Source organism: Cyprinodon tularosa, unplaced genomic scaffold, assembly GCF_016077235.1.
Source record: "Cyprinodon tularosa strain WSP-4 unplaced genomic scaffold, ASM1607723v1 ctg231, whole genome shotgun sequence".
NCBI classification, from domain to species: domain Eukaryota; kingdom Metazoa; phylum Chordata; class Actinopteri; order Cyprinodontiformes; family Cyprinodontidae; genus Cyprinodon; species Cyprinodon tularosa.
Window position 1 is genome coordinate 779,179 of NW_024038867.1, and position 15,029 is coordinate 794,207.

At 37.5% G+C, this 15,029-nt stretch overlaps 1 protein-coding gene across 1 annotated transcript in view; it reads left to right on the forward strand.

The window, feature by feature from the left end:
- The window catches only part of LOC119784672 (protein ELFN1-like), a 167,062-nt gene that overhangs the window by 102,092 nt on the left and 49,941 nt on the right, over window positions 1-15,029 (forward strand). The window contains exon 3 of the mRNA XM_038286850.1: window positions 12,287-12,349. The gene's annotated coding sequence lies outside the window, so the exon portion shown is untranslated. The remainder of the gene's footprint in view (window positions 1-12,286; window positions 12,350-15,029) is intronic.

Below are 15,029 nucleotides of genomic sequence, written 5' to 3' on the forward strand. Positions count from 1 at the left end.
CAGTTGCCTAAAAGCAGGAATAGAGATTTTTAATTGACCTGTACTTGACAAGCATTTCAGCAAGAAAAAAGAACTCCAAAGCATTTCAAATTCAATCATTCACACAGACGTTCCTATGCTGCATGTTATCAGCTATATTTAAACATGTGCCCTGGGGCCAATTGACATAATCATGGTGACATATTAGTAGCAAATTTTAATAAAAGACTAGGAAAAATCAAAGATTGCAAAGTTGAAACACCTGAAAAGGTATTGGACCAGCATTAAGTAGTGAAGACTGAAGTGTAGTTTTTGCTAATTACTCCAAATGAGTAGTTACTAGATACTTATGGATTCTGAAAACTGTGATTAAATTATTTTACCAGTTACTGCATTAACTTCACTATTCATTACTTTACCATTTCTTATATTATTATATCTTTATATATTATGTCTTATCTTATATCATTATTATTATTATTATTATTATTATTATTATTATTATTATTATTATTATTATTATTATTAGCAAGAGTACACAGCAAGAGTTAATACCCTACAAGCTGTTCTACGAAAGTTAATGTATAAGTTTATTTGTAGGTTAAATGCATCTGAAAACGATATTATTTTGTCACTCACTGATACCACACGTAGTGCAATCCGATATCAGTCTAAGCTGTGGAGACACTGGTATTCCTGTCTTCTTAAAGATCCTATTTAATCGATAATGGTACTTGTATTGTGTTTTTATCATTAACTATTTTTATTTTATTTTTATGTATGTATTTATTGGACCATGAGTCCGGAATAAAGTTTATCTATCTATCTATCTATCTATCTATCTATTATATTGTGGACAAAAAAAAGCAATATCATCACCACTGTATGTATAGCATTCATTGTATATTTTTTTTGCAAAACAATAACAAATCTCTTTTGCACAAACTGCTGCATCAACCAATCCTTAGACAGGGTGCCCATTAACTTGGCACTCGTTCAAAGAAACTGGTCTCCTGCAAATTAATGGTTTTTCACACAAATATTATTTCCTTATATTATGTCCTTTCCACCAATGGTTGAATCTTCCTGTCCCTGTCTCCTCCTCCATGCTCTTTCTTGCCTTTGCACAAAGTCACCTAAATACAAAACTCAGTCTCTATGGCAACCCATCCTGGGAAGCAAATAGGCAACCTGCGTACATGCAGGCTTACAGATGCGATTGGAACTTTACACTTCGTCAATCATTGCTTAGGTAACGCAGCAAAGGCCATTAATATAGCCTAGTTAAGTAAATTTGTTACAAATATTTTCAGCTGCGATGGACTAACGACCTGTCCAGAGTGTACCTTGCCTCTCGCCCGTAGACAGCTGGAGATAGGCACCAGCACCCCTCGCGACCCCACTTGGGATTAAGCGTGTCAGAAAATGGATGGATGGAATGATGGACGTTACCCTATTTTGTTACTCAAAAGCAGAATATTGAAAATAACACATAACTTTATAATTTCTAATTAACTTTTAACTTTGTAACCCCAACAGTGTTCAAGTGGCAATAGACTGGCAAAATTACATCGTCTGCAGGGTTTGTTGTGAATAGGGTGATTGGAGGGAAAAAATTTGAATCTGAATAAAGTTTAAAAGCTAAGTGTGAACAAACAAAGAAATAGACTTTTCCATCACTCGCATTATAGTCAACAGTACACACAACAATGGCATGATGCAGAATAAAAGGTTTAAAATTGATAACTGGATGACATAAAAACAAGATAAAAACTGTTTGCACCAGGATGCGTATGCAGCTGATCTTTTAAATAAATAAATAATTTTCTTCAGGTCCTGACCAGTTGAAGACAATGACTCTCTTCTTTATTCTCTCCACCCAGTCTGAGAATCTCCTTGTGGAAGCAAACAGGGAAACTTAAAGAGCTTGTGATATATTTTCTCATAACAAATTCATTTATATGTATTCAAAAATATAACCAATAAAAATGTTGAAATAAATGTTACATCGCTAAAATGAACAATTGTTTAAAAATATGTTTAAAATCCTAAAAAGCACCTTCAAACTTCTATTTTGTGATATTATTGAGGTCTTTTATGACTTGGGAAGAGAACCTTGACACGTAAACTGAGTGCTTCTATGTTGGCTGACACAGCCAGCTGTGCAAAATCGAAAGCTTTCCGCAGATAAATTTCAGCCGCTATCAGAGATGAAGTAGAGTCAGATGAATGTCAGCTGTCATCAGATAGCAGAGCACATGTTTAGGGCACAGCTCAGTATGAGGTGGAGCGACTAGCAGAGCGGACAGCGCCACACAGCAGTTAAAAAAACAGACAGGTGAAGCAGAGCAGGGTAGTGGATGGATGGATGGATGGATGGATGGATGGATGGATGGATACACCCTGTATATAGTGGACAAATAAATAAAAACAGAAAGAGGTGAGAGAAAGATAAATGATGGGGACTTTGAAGTGAAAAACAAGAGCAATGAAATAAAAGAGTGGAACCACAAGAGGTGATCAAGGCTGTTTTAAAGGGAATTTTGAGATGACAAAGAGAGAAAAGAAATGCCTAGTATCCAAAGTAAAATCAGCTCACACCCACAGGCGTTCAGTTTGAAGTTCACAAAGCAAAGAGGATGATCAGAGCAATTCATTTAAGAAATAAAAACATTTTTGTGGTCGCTCTGCGACTACTGAACTTTGAAGTCTGTGTTCTCAAATGTAACATACAGAAACCCAGGCTCTCTGATGTACATCTGCACTGAATTCCAATCACCTCATTTACCAGCCAATTAAATGGCAGTATTTGTCACCATGACAGCTCATTAGCAAATCAGGATTCAGCTAACAGGCAGGGATTTTTCGGCCATGTGTGATTGGAGATGCAGATGCATGTTGTGTGTGTGTGTGTGTGTGTGTGTGTGTGTGTGTGTGTGTGTGTGTGTGTGTGTGTGTGTGTGTGTGTGTGTGTGTGTGTGTGTGTGTGTGTGTGTGTGTGTATGGTGGGGGTGTTGGGAGTGAGTGTGTGTGTTTATTCACTCAGTAGGAAACAGCTGATCGCAGACCTGGCTGTGTGTGACTGGGAGTGTTGCTATTAGCACAAAAACAGTTTTTTTTTTTGTCGCGACTGTGCATGAAGACAGACTGTGAGACCTATTTTTATTTGAGCTGGCTTTCGAATCATTTGTTTGGAGGAGAGATTAGAAGCATGCCTGGCAAAGCCTCATCAGGCGACGCAGAGAAGAGAAGGGGGTTTGACACCCAGCCAGAAAGAAAAAGACCCAGCAGAGCATGCTGGGAGTAATAACTAAAAACAATAGTGTTTGGCTTTATGACCAAGGGAGTTCAATTATGAACTATGCTGCTGCTACCCTGGCTATACTTTGTGTGAAAGTCAACTTAAATTGCAGTTTAGCAGAGTTGTTTTCTCTTTTTTTATTTATAAAATTCAGGAGAGCAAGGGGCACAGGTACAGAAAAGATTTAAAAATCTGTACTTGAAGTCAGTCTTGCTCTAAAAGCAGCCTGTAACCTCTGTACGTACATGGGACGACTGCTCAATCAGTAGAGATATTTCATAGCCTCAAACTGCCTTTCTCCGAGTGAGGAAGAAAGACTTCAATTATTGATTTTGTGTAAATCATGTGTACATTTATTAAATGTGGCAAAGATACTGTACTTTATTCAGAACAAACAATTTAAAAAATATTCTGTCTTGGAGACAGAAAGTTGCGTTCAAACAGCCAGCAAAGAAATAAGCATTTAGAATTTTAAAATATACATACTGTGTACTATCAATAAATAATCTAATTGAACTGCAAAAATTCATCCTGGAGAGGAAGCTTATTTCAGCCACTTGTATCCAGGATCTTGTTCTTTCAGTCATGATCCTAATTTAAAGGAAAAGTTCAGTCAGCAAGGAATAATCAATGGATCATTATCTCTACCTAAAACTAACACGTTCACAGTGATTTACTGAATTTAGTGTTAATCAGTAAAAAAAATAAAAACGATAGTTTTTGTGCAATCACTGAGTCTGGGACCGGCCATATTTGCCCACATATAGTAACAACTCACTCCTGACATCTTCTGACTGTGAAGTCACAGTACGATAAGCCTAGCACCATTCTCCCCCCTTTACAAGCAAAATCAAAATCAATGGGAACTACTAGACACATCTGCAATCAACAACAATTATTTAAGCTTTCCAAAGGACTTCATCATTGAAATTCGCTAGAGCTATAGGTAAACTGACAATGTCCAGGTGCACGGTAGTTGGATGTTGTGATACATCAGGTAAAAGTGAAAAAAATTTGTTATTTCACCTTTCCGATTCATGATCCTCCACTAACGGTTCATCGTTGGATTGCCTACTTGAAGAAGGAATAATTTGCCATCAAACTTCTGGCCAGAGAAAAAAACATGTAATATGTAGCTAACATTTCGAAGAAGAATGTTTTCAAGATAACTAGGATAATAGTGCGCGTTGTGACAAACACGAGGTACAGCATTGGGACTTGCTTAACAGCCGATACCGCACCATGAGGTCGCAAACCGGTAGGTTGCAGTAGTTTTTTTTGACAAACATGGATGCCTCCAGTAAAGCACATTCAAATGAAATTACTCTTAATTGATAACACTTATTTCCTTTAATGACCATACGTAAGGGTAGGAACATAGACCAACTGGTAAAACAAGAGCTTTGCCTTTTCATTCAGCTTTCTCTTCACCATAACAGACCATGGCAGCATCCGAATTAGCAGCAGCCGCACCAATCCATCTATCAATATCTCGTTTGGAATTGGTTGAATAGTCTTATTTTGTAAAGACTGGGCATAAACTGTATGAGATTTTCGGGTCGTGTGAGAATTTTTTGGATCAGGCCGAGGTTTAGCCTCATCGTGCGTCCTGCGTTGTGTAGTATACAGGGGTAATGAGGGGCAATTAGCCTCCCATGAGCATATCCTGATCAGAAATTGTGAGGTTGGGAGAAAATCAAAGATGTTGGAAATTAAGTCCGTTGACAAATCCTGCGGTTGAAGCAGAGCTACGAGCGTCTACAAGATGATTTACCACAACCTCACAAACTGCGCATGTACAAACAAGGACGTTTTCAGTCAGTTTGTAAGCTATGGTTATCAAGGCCAACTCCATTCTGATTTCTTTTTTTTTTTTCAGGTTAAACTGCAGGCTTTATGTCTGCTAAAATTAGATTATTATCATAGATCACACCTTTCACAAAGAAACAACTTCTTAGTTTAAGGTAATACTGCTACTATTTTTTCTTTTTTAATTTTAAGTCAAAAATGTAAAGCCCACATCTTCTTCTTTAGAGAAAATGAAGAAAGTTCCCCTTTAGAACACCCACTTATTCAGCTGCATTTATGATTGCTCCCACTACCTTCAGGCCTCCTTCAGAGTATTTGTGCTCTGTTCAGTTCTCTCAAGGTGTTCTTCTAATCCTCTATTTTCCTCTTTAGCTCCCACTGGACAACCTAAATTCCTCTTTGTTGAAAACCCACAAGAGCCTTCTTTTTCCTATTTACAAAGGTTGTTATTGTCCACAGCTTGTCCTGAGAGACACTAGATATCCCACAGAGCAAGTGTAAGTCTGAGCATTCATTAACAGGCCTCAAAGTCTTCAAACACACTCAGGAGCAGGTTAACAGTCCCGATAGGAACAGGTTGCAGCTGGACATCAAAATGAAGTAGAATCTGTTTGCCTACTTATCAGTGAATGGCTGGCAGGTAGAGAACACCTCTGTTTGAGTCTTATACATCATTTATCCTTTGACAAAAAGTTGTGGTTTTTGATTGAAAATGTTTGCCACAATGCGGATATCTACACATGCTATACCCGTTTTACAGTTTATATTAAACAAATTTAGGGGAAAGGCAAAATATTATTTGGCTGGTTTACTTATTCTCAAAATTTGCACCAGCTTGCACACACATTAAGATATGATGCCTCTATGGAGCGCATGATAGGGATTGTGTTAACAGAAAATCCCAACATTCATGTCAGACTGAGTTATGGTCGGGCTTGTCAAATTCATACATTTATCGAATGCATGAAACACCTGAACACATCGTATTGCCTTAGATCAGAGGCCACAGATTAGCACGGTCCGGACCCAGACCCACCAGCTGACTAATCCGGACTGCACCTGATTTAAAACATTTATAAATGACTGTATGTTGTCAGATGACAGTCTAACTTCCCTTGCGCCACTTCTTCTGTTAATATGGTAAAGCCATCAAGAGCAGGCTACATGTGGTACAAATTAGCCAATGAGCTTTCAGTCAGGGCTGCTGCTCCTAGCTACCTTTAGACACAGAAAAGGTAAATGGTGTGCTCAAAGATGACCCCCGGCACATTTTGAGTATGTTTGGCTCAACCTACTCCTGTGAAGCAGGATTATCCACCATGAACATAATCAAAAATAAATATGGATCCAGGCTCAAAATGAGCACCTTGATGTGTGCTTTAGAATGGCTTATTCTCCATTCAAACTCAGGTTTAAAGCCTTGCAGGGCAGCCTCAAGCCCACTGCTCTCATTAAGCAATAACATTTGTTTTTTTTTTATAAAAATATGTGAATCAGGAAATGGTCTATATACCAAACTGAAATCACAAAAGTTATGAAAATATTTAATGAAGGGTGAAAAGTTATGTTGTGTTGGTTTAAACGCGATAGTCGATAGAAAAAACGATAGTCTTTTTTAAAGACAGATTGTGCAATTATTACAAACATATCACACGTTGTTTTAAAATGTACAGTATATTTAAAAATTACGTTTTTCTTCTTCACTGTCACTGCATTCGTCCTCACTGTGAAGGATTGCTGTAGAGTCAACAAGATGCACACAAATATGAACCGTAGCTACATGCTCATCAAGGGGGAGCAAATCCTGAAAAGTCAATGACTTGATGCAGTGGGCTGGGTGTACTCGGAGAGAAAATATTTAGCCTGACTATTCAATTCAATTCAGGATGTACATAGCACCAATTCACAACCCGTCATCTCAAGGCACTTTACAATTGAACCAGATCATACAGTTAAATTAATAAAAAAAAAGGGCTTTGAGATTAAATGTGCTGTGAATTAATCTTATATGAATAAACTGAATTTAATTTCATTGATATAATAATCTAACTTAGCTTCCTTGAATGTAAATCAAATCGCAAATATTGTCACACTGGCGAGTACAGTAGGGTGGCCAGTGGGTTGGCTAGGGCATTGCACAGGGTGGTTGTGGCCACCCCTGTCCACCCCCTGGTGGTGCCACTGCTTGAGAGGTGATTTTTACAGTACCACATGACTATCTCTGCACCTGATTACTTATTGGTGCTGCATCTTTAAAATCATAGCACTCTGCATTATTTACCCTGATTTCTTTTATTTTTAAAATTTAGAAGTGTTCCAATGGTTTAGAGAATAATTTGATGGCCTCTTTTGGTTGTTTGCGATGTAAGGGAGTTGAAACGTGTAAAAGGACCTTAGGGGAAATATATTTAATATATATTGCTTGACTGGTTAAAATGGTAATCATCTACCAGATACTGCAAGTCAGACAGTGGCTTCCGTGCCCAGCATCCCCTTAGCTCGCCTGCGGCCAGCCTATTTTTTTTATTTTCTTAGTAAATGAGATTACCCTCACTGCAGACCTCCCTCTAATATAGACCAGCTGATTCTGACTCATCCACTTTTCTCCCAAGCTTGTTGGTCACTGTTGTTTTAGCCTTTACAAATATGACTGTGCAAGGATAATGATAAACATCCAGTGAACTATCTCTGCTCTCCTCCCTATTTCAAGTCAGGGGAGCTACAGGGAAGCAGACTTGCTTCTAATACATAAAGAATAGCTAAACAGAGCTGTCTTTGAGTCTGCACTAATATGGGTTTGCAAATTTTGATCAGTAGTATCTGTGTTTAGCTAATCAGCCAACAGTGCTGCATTTTTAAACTGTATCTACTCTGTTTCCTCCTGCACATCAAACCTGACTGTTTTTATTGGCATTGTCCTTACTGTTTAATGATACATACTTTAATCAGCTAAACTAAAGTCAAAAGTTATTTTAACGATAAAAATCATAATTTACACTTATTTGGCCCTGCGATGGACTGGCGACCTGTCCAGGGTGTACCCTGCCTCTCGCCGTAGACAGCTGGAGATAGGCACCAGCACCCCTTGTGACCCGCTTGGGATAAGCTTGAGGGGAAATGGATGGCTATTCGATGGATAATGTAACTATGCTGGAATCTTTGGAAATGGGAGAATTGGGAGGGAACGTGTTTGCAGGAATTAAAAATATTTCCTGACCCAAGATGATGACCATCAGCTGACCAGACTTCATAGCCTTTGGTCTCAGACCCGCCTGACCCACAAAAACCTGTGATGAACTGGGAGTTAGTGTGTCTAAATATGATGTAGAGGAAAGGAAAGTGTAACTGGGTGCATGGTTCTAAAGAAACATAAATAAGTCTACATAAAAAGTCTGTGGTACATATATAATTAGATATATTCAGGAATTATAACAGGAAATAATTTTACATGTGTGATATAAGTGAAAAATAGACAAGGCTTCATGCCACAAACAGTTAATGTAAGTTTTACAGAAAAATATCTTAAAAATAGCCTTTTTGTTATACACTTTATGACTAAAACATACTTTAATGAGCAGACTGATACCTCAGTATTTCTGCATCTATAAGCCTTTAGCCCATTTTCCTGACCTTACAAAGAATCAACACATTATATTCAAGATGGATTTTGTTGAGTGTTTCGGTGGCAGTATCATTAGAAAACTACATAATGCCTGTTTAAAGATCCAAAATAATCGATGAAGGATTAGAAAACATCTAAACATAAGCTGTTCCCTAAACAAAATTATTCCTACCCGTATTAAACCCTATAGATGAGTGAGCTGCTTTCACAGACTTTATTTTTTTTTTCATTGTTGCTGATGTAATGGCTTGCTAGACAAAGCGCTTCCAGCTGAAGGCTATGCTAAGTAGCAACCAAGTGCCTCCAGAGAAGTCTGCACTCGCTGGACCGGGTCAGACTGCCTTTTTCCTACAATTCAGAAGCAGCTGAATGCAGTGTTTTTATTCTTCCTGCGATTCAAACAGAGTTGAATGCAGTGTATCCTGAATCCTGCTGCAGCAGAGACAGAGAAGAGCTAATCCAGCTCTGCTAACAGTCGAACAATAGGGCCCCAATCGCTGTTCGCCGAAGGAGCAGTTAGAAGCCACAGGACCGTGACTTCCTGAGACGAAGCAGCACCGAGGTGCTGCTAATAGGCTGTTGCTATGAGCTAACCACCATAGCTAAAACGGGAGACGTCCCGTGCTACCATGAGTTACAAAATTAAGTCCCTTGCAAATCGCCTCTTATTGTTGCATCGGATTGATCCAAATCTCTTTGAGTTTCTGTTGGACGAACGGACTGTGCTACCCCGGGGCCTGCAGAAAACCGGACTGAGCTGAAGGCCTTCACTCCACCAAACCAAAACATTTACTTTACCCTTCCCCCTCCTTTCCATCTGATGCTTAATAAGTACTCTGCTTGGGTGTACTAGGTAGAATAGGTAGTCATGTTGGTCATTTTATTTGAAATAAGCTTTAACGTTTTAAAGGTTTAACTGAATGCTAATTCTCACTACATAGACTGAACGAGTCACGTGCTGCTAAAGCTAACTGCTACATCATGAGCTAACCGTATTTGTTTCAGTTGGACCCGACCAGAACCAGAAACCTTGGGGCCAGATAAGCTAACAGGTTTGTCAGCCTTATTAAAGTTTAATGCATTCCTAAACTTAATGAAACTTCAATGTTTTTGCTGCAGTTAATGTCTCTGCATCAGGGTTTATTCACCTTTTATCTGCTGCTATTAATGGACACTTTCACATGCATTAAGCCTTAAACTTCGAACATCCCTCAGATTTTGAACGGACTCTTAAACCCCTCTTCCCCTTTTATTTCTTTAATTTTCCTTATTTTCAGTAGTGTTTAGTGGTTGATTAATTATTAGGTAAAATACTGTGTGATTGTGGCTAATAAAGGTACCATTGTTATTTAACCCATGGTCTTTTGTGTTAATTTTACACAGTTAACGATGTATTAATTCACTCTTCTTTCAGTGGCATTCACATGAACAGACATTTATTTGGTTGGTGATTAATATCGTTGCTGATAGCCATAGCCTAAATTACTAAATTGGTAAAAGACAACTGGACATTATTCTTTTAGGCATTCTTTGCAGAAAGAACAATACATAGAAGTTGTATGGTTTTGTAGGATGATTTAGTTTTCATGCACATTGGGGAGTAATTCCTTGTGTAACTGTGTGTCATTCAGCTTGTCTTCTCAGGCTTTGTTATGTCTATGCATATTTCTCTACCTCAGTCAGATTAATCCATCCTCTCCTCTTGCTTGATTTGTCCAGCTCTGCATTTTCAGGCCCAAACAACTTCCTTGCTAATGGAAAAATATATATTGCTGCAGTGCATACAAGTGTGTTGCCAATACCGAATGAACTAGTGCAATGTGTTGTTTCTCTCCACAGCCTCATGTTTTTTCCCCATATAAAGCCAGACATACACTGTGTGATATTTTCAATCGTTGCACGCAGCTACAGCTCAAACTGTATGATGAAACCGCAGGTTTTAAAAGTTCACAGCTCACGATGCATGTTCTCACACTGTACAGCCCAACACGCTGATGCAAACTAACAAGGACCGACTGAATTTCAAACATGTTTGATTTTCTCCCAACCTTAACATTCCTGATCGGGAGCTGGTTATGAGAGGCTGATCACTTCTTGTTACCCCCTGTGCTACACAACATTAGATGAGGCTGAAACTGGGACCGATCTAAAAATTCTAGCATGACTGGGGAATCGCCCCGAAAAGGGCAGAAAAATTTACAGTTTATGCCCAGCTTAAGAAACGGTGGCTTTGATGATTGTTGAAAGCAGTAGTTCAGTCTTGAACCTAAACACACAATAGGTTATAAATTATCCCAGGTATTATCTACTCTCTGTAGATATGAGAAAAAAAGATATGTGAAAAAAAGGCCTTGAAATTATTTATCTTTGATGCGATGAACCTTAAGCAAGAATTTTAGAATTGTGAATTCTTTCTTTTTTTTTTTTTTGGATTGTTGCATTTAGAAAATAACATGGTGAACACCCAATTTGTACTCCAGACCACTTGGAATGAAGGGTACAAAATTAATTTTGCCACCAAACACTGTTGAGTACATGATAAGGGTGTTAAATACACTACTTTAAAGCTTTTTTAAGTAGCTATTACATAAAACTGTTGTTCAGGAGCATACCTGGAAAATGCATTTGTCTTCGACACACACCATCTGATTACGTGCCAAAAATCCTAAACAAATGATGTACATGTAATATACATGTATTGATTACATTGTTGTGGTAATTACATATTATTTAAACATTTTATATTATTAACTGACGTGAAGTCTTAAAAATCTAATTATTATATTTTACTAAAATAATCTATGTGAAAATATGCTGTATTAGCTTTTATATAGACTAATTGAAAGTTTGATGAGTGTGATATATTTATGTACCTGGGGTATTTTTCCAGTGATCTGATACATTTCTGATTCTCAGGTCTGCGGTCACTGTTCATAAAATACTTCAAATGTTTTGCAGCAGTTTCAACTCATATATCATTCTTTAACAAAATATCTCTATCATTTCTAACAAACATAATTAGGCCTGCTATAAAGAGAATCTTGGTTTCAAACTGAGATTGTGTTCTCTCAGTGAGGTTGAAAACATATTAGACTCAGAAATAGCATCTTCTTCTCTTCATCTCCCCCTCTCTGTCCATCAGCGATGTGCCAACTGTCAGATGTTGCTGTCTTCCTCGGCAGTCCCTTCATCTGTCTCTCTAATGGGAATCCCCCTCTGCTTTCTCTTTAGACAGCTCTTATTTCAACAATCCCCCACGCTTTTCCGCTTGAGCGCCCCATTCCCTTGCCAGTCTCTCTTCCTTTGCAGACTCTATTCACTGATTCTTGGTATCTCATTAATTCGTTTTAAAAATGTATATTTTGTTCTGCTGTTTAATTAGCCTGTTCTGTTCTGCTGTACTTTGTAGAATTGTCTAATTCCACTTTTTTTTCCTGATCCTGCGAAATATATATTGTTGATGTGACAGGTTGTTGCTCTGTGATGCTGTCAAATGATTATCAGTCATTCTAACAACCCTTTATCTCCACCCACCCCTCTCTGTTCCCCCTTCTATGCTGCTCCTGGTTTGATAGTGATGTGAAAGTGTGCAGAAACCGAAGGCTTTGCTGGTTCACAGAGGAGCTCCATATGCAAAGGTAAAGTCTTCCTGTATCCATCTTCCTCTTTACCCCTCTCTGTCCGTGGTTCTGAACACCACCCATCACTGTAGGAAATAAATACAGCAGCAGAATACAAAACCTGCCTTCAAAAGTCCAGATGGAAAATTGGAGATTATTTTTCTGTCTGTCAAACATATACATGCACACATGCAGTGAAAGCGCCACGGACATGTTATTCATCCTGTGATTTACTCTTTATTTCCTTTGAGGAAATGTCTACAGCTGAGTGCATTTTTCAGCATGTGTGAGTGTGTATTGTCTCTGTGAGGTTCCAAAAATCTTATTTTCTTTTCGTTTATGAGAAAAATCTTAGCTGTCAGAGGTTTATGGGTTACAGCCACCAACGAGCAAAATTTTTGCAAGATGAAAAATGGATGGTGGTACTGTACATTTTTCCCAGAGCTGCTCTAATCAAATGTTCTAACATCATAATGCACAGTAGTAGTTTTCCATCTAGTCATATGATTTTAAGGTTACATTAAAAATTGGGTTTTAGTCTTATTTAAAAAGTATTTACATTTCAATTTTGACACATTTGCATCTTCAAAACATCCAGTACAAAACCAGATAGAGATAATATTAAAACACTTAAAAATGGGAACATATCAAGTGATTCAATATGTTTCAATCAATCATATGGCCTTTGTGTGGTAAACTGATGTTGTGATGATAAATACCTGGGTAAAATCATTCTATTGTAAGAATGTACAGTATAATGGTGAGGAACCTACAGAGACTGACATGTACACATAACCTGACAGTTTGCAGATACGTTTTAATACTCCGTCAGTAACTTAGGACGGGGCACAAAATAACGACATCTTGCATCTTGAATATTTAATGCTGCTATAAACTAACAAGGCAGTTACTAATACAAGCTTACTGTGAACAAGCAGATCAGCTGAGGATTTTATAAAAACTCTCTGACTCTCTCAGTATTTAGCAACACTTGTCTTAACAGGTTTATCTGTTAGAAACTGTTGCATGTCAGTGATTTCAGATGGTTATATCTGAATTCACTGACATATACAGATGGTTCATCTTCATCTTGTTCATAGTAGAAATTTTCTTTGTCTGCTCGCTAACAGTGGATAAATTAGCAAGTAGATAAACCTACAAAATCAAATAATTGAGTGGTTTGTGTTTCTAAATAGCAGCATGCAGGATTTTATTGCTCGATGGATCACATTTCATTGATTTTGTGCATCTAGATTTAAATTCCCAAAGCTGCATTTTTCACAGCTGCTCTACTAAGGCACTCACATTAATGTTTACGCTATGAATAGGTTAAACTTGTCATTCCTAATAAGCGCATAAAGATAACATTAGTAAAAGATCATTTATGTTTTTCCTTAGATTATAATTAATGAATACACAGAGCATTAGGGAAGTGTTCTTAGCATTTTCATTTTTTTTACAGCAAAATTTCATAAAAAGTTTTATTATTTTTTCTTATTTTCAAGAAACACCATGCAATGATAATGTCATTATCGTTTAAAAAAAAAAAAAAAAAAATGAAACATCACATTCAAATAAGCAATTATGGCATTTTCTATAAAATAACAAAATGAATTCATGGCAAGAACTGAGACTTATATTCAAAACTAATCCATAATTACTGGAATAAATGTACTTTACTTATGATTGCTGAGGAGATTTTAGCTAATTACGGTATGCATTTTTTCATATAAAGTGGGATACCAATATTCAAAAGAATGAATACTGACATTGCATCCTATACGTCTCTGCTGATTTTTTACCAGGTTCATTTTGCTTTCTTTCAACCAAACAAAAAAAAAATGGTATTAATATTTTTCTATATCAGGAGACTTCCTATCTGCTAGTCTGCATTGACTAGAAATAAATTATGTTTAATCAAAAAGCCTCCGTCTGTCTGTGTGTCACAACTGGGTCTTACTGAATCTTTTCAATACAAAGCAAACAGGGGAATATTGTAAGGATCTTGGTGTGATTGTATCCACCCTGTCTGCTCTGATCAATGATCAAAGTGAGATAAAAGCTGACAGAACACTGTCATTATCATCAGCCTCATTGTTAATATTGTTCCTGTGACCTTTATCATTTATCAGCTTAATTATCCTCATTATTATTATTTCATCCTGCACAAACGTACACACCATTGTTACCAAGTCAGCCCCTCCATTATTTCAATCTTCTCCCTGACAAGCAGCGTCTCCGTTCCTGCAGGCACATGTTGCATCGTGCACTTGTCTATCAGCTCTTAAACACTAAGTGGTGTTTGACCAGGATTCAAGGCTTTTCTATTATCGTCCCCTGCTGCTTGTGTATAACCGGTATCTCTGTGTTGTTCGTGTGTGTGTTTGCATGTAATGAGGCGATTTTCATTCGTCCTGCTTGTCCTCTTGCCCTGTCAAGTCCACTGATTCAATTTTTGTGTTGAGCTAAAGGAGATGACTGTGTGAATGTGAGTGCAAGAAAGTGAGAATCCTGCCAAATAGGTCTTATCTATAAACAAAATCCAAATAAAATGTGGAGATCAATGCTGAGATGGAGTTTAATACAGAGACCTTTGCATTGACTTAATGTTTGTGGAAATTAGAAAAAGGTCATTCAAAACAAGCAAAACAGTTGCATCTGGATGTAAACAGATTGGTGTGTGTTGTAACAATTCAAT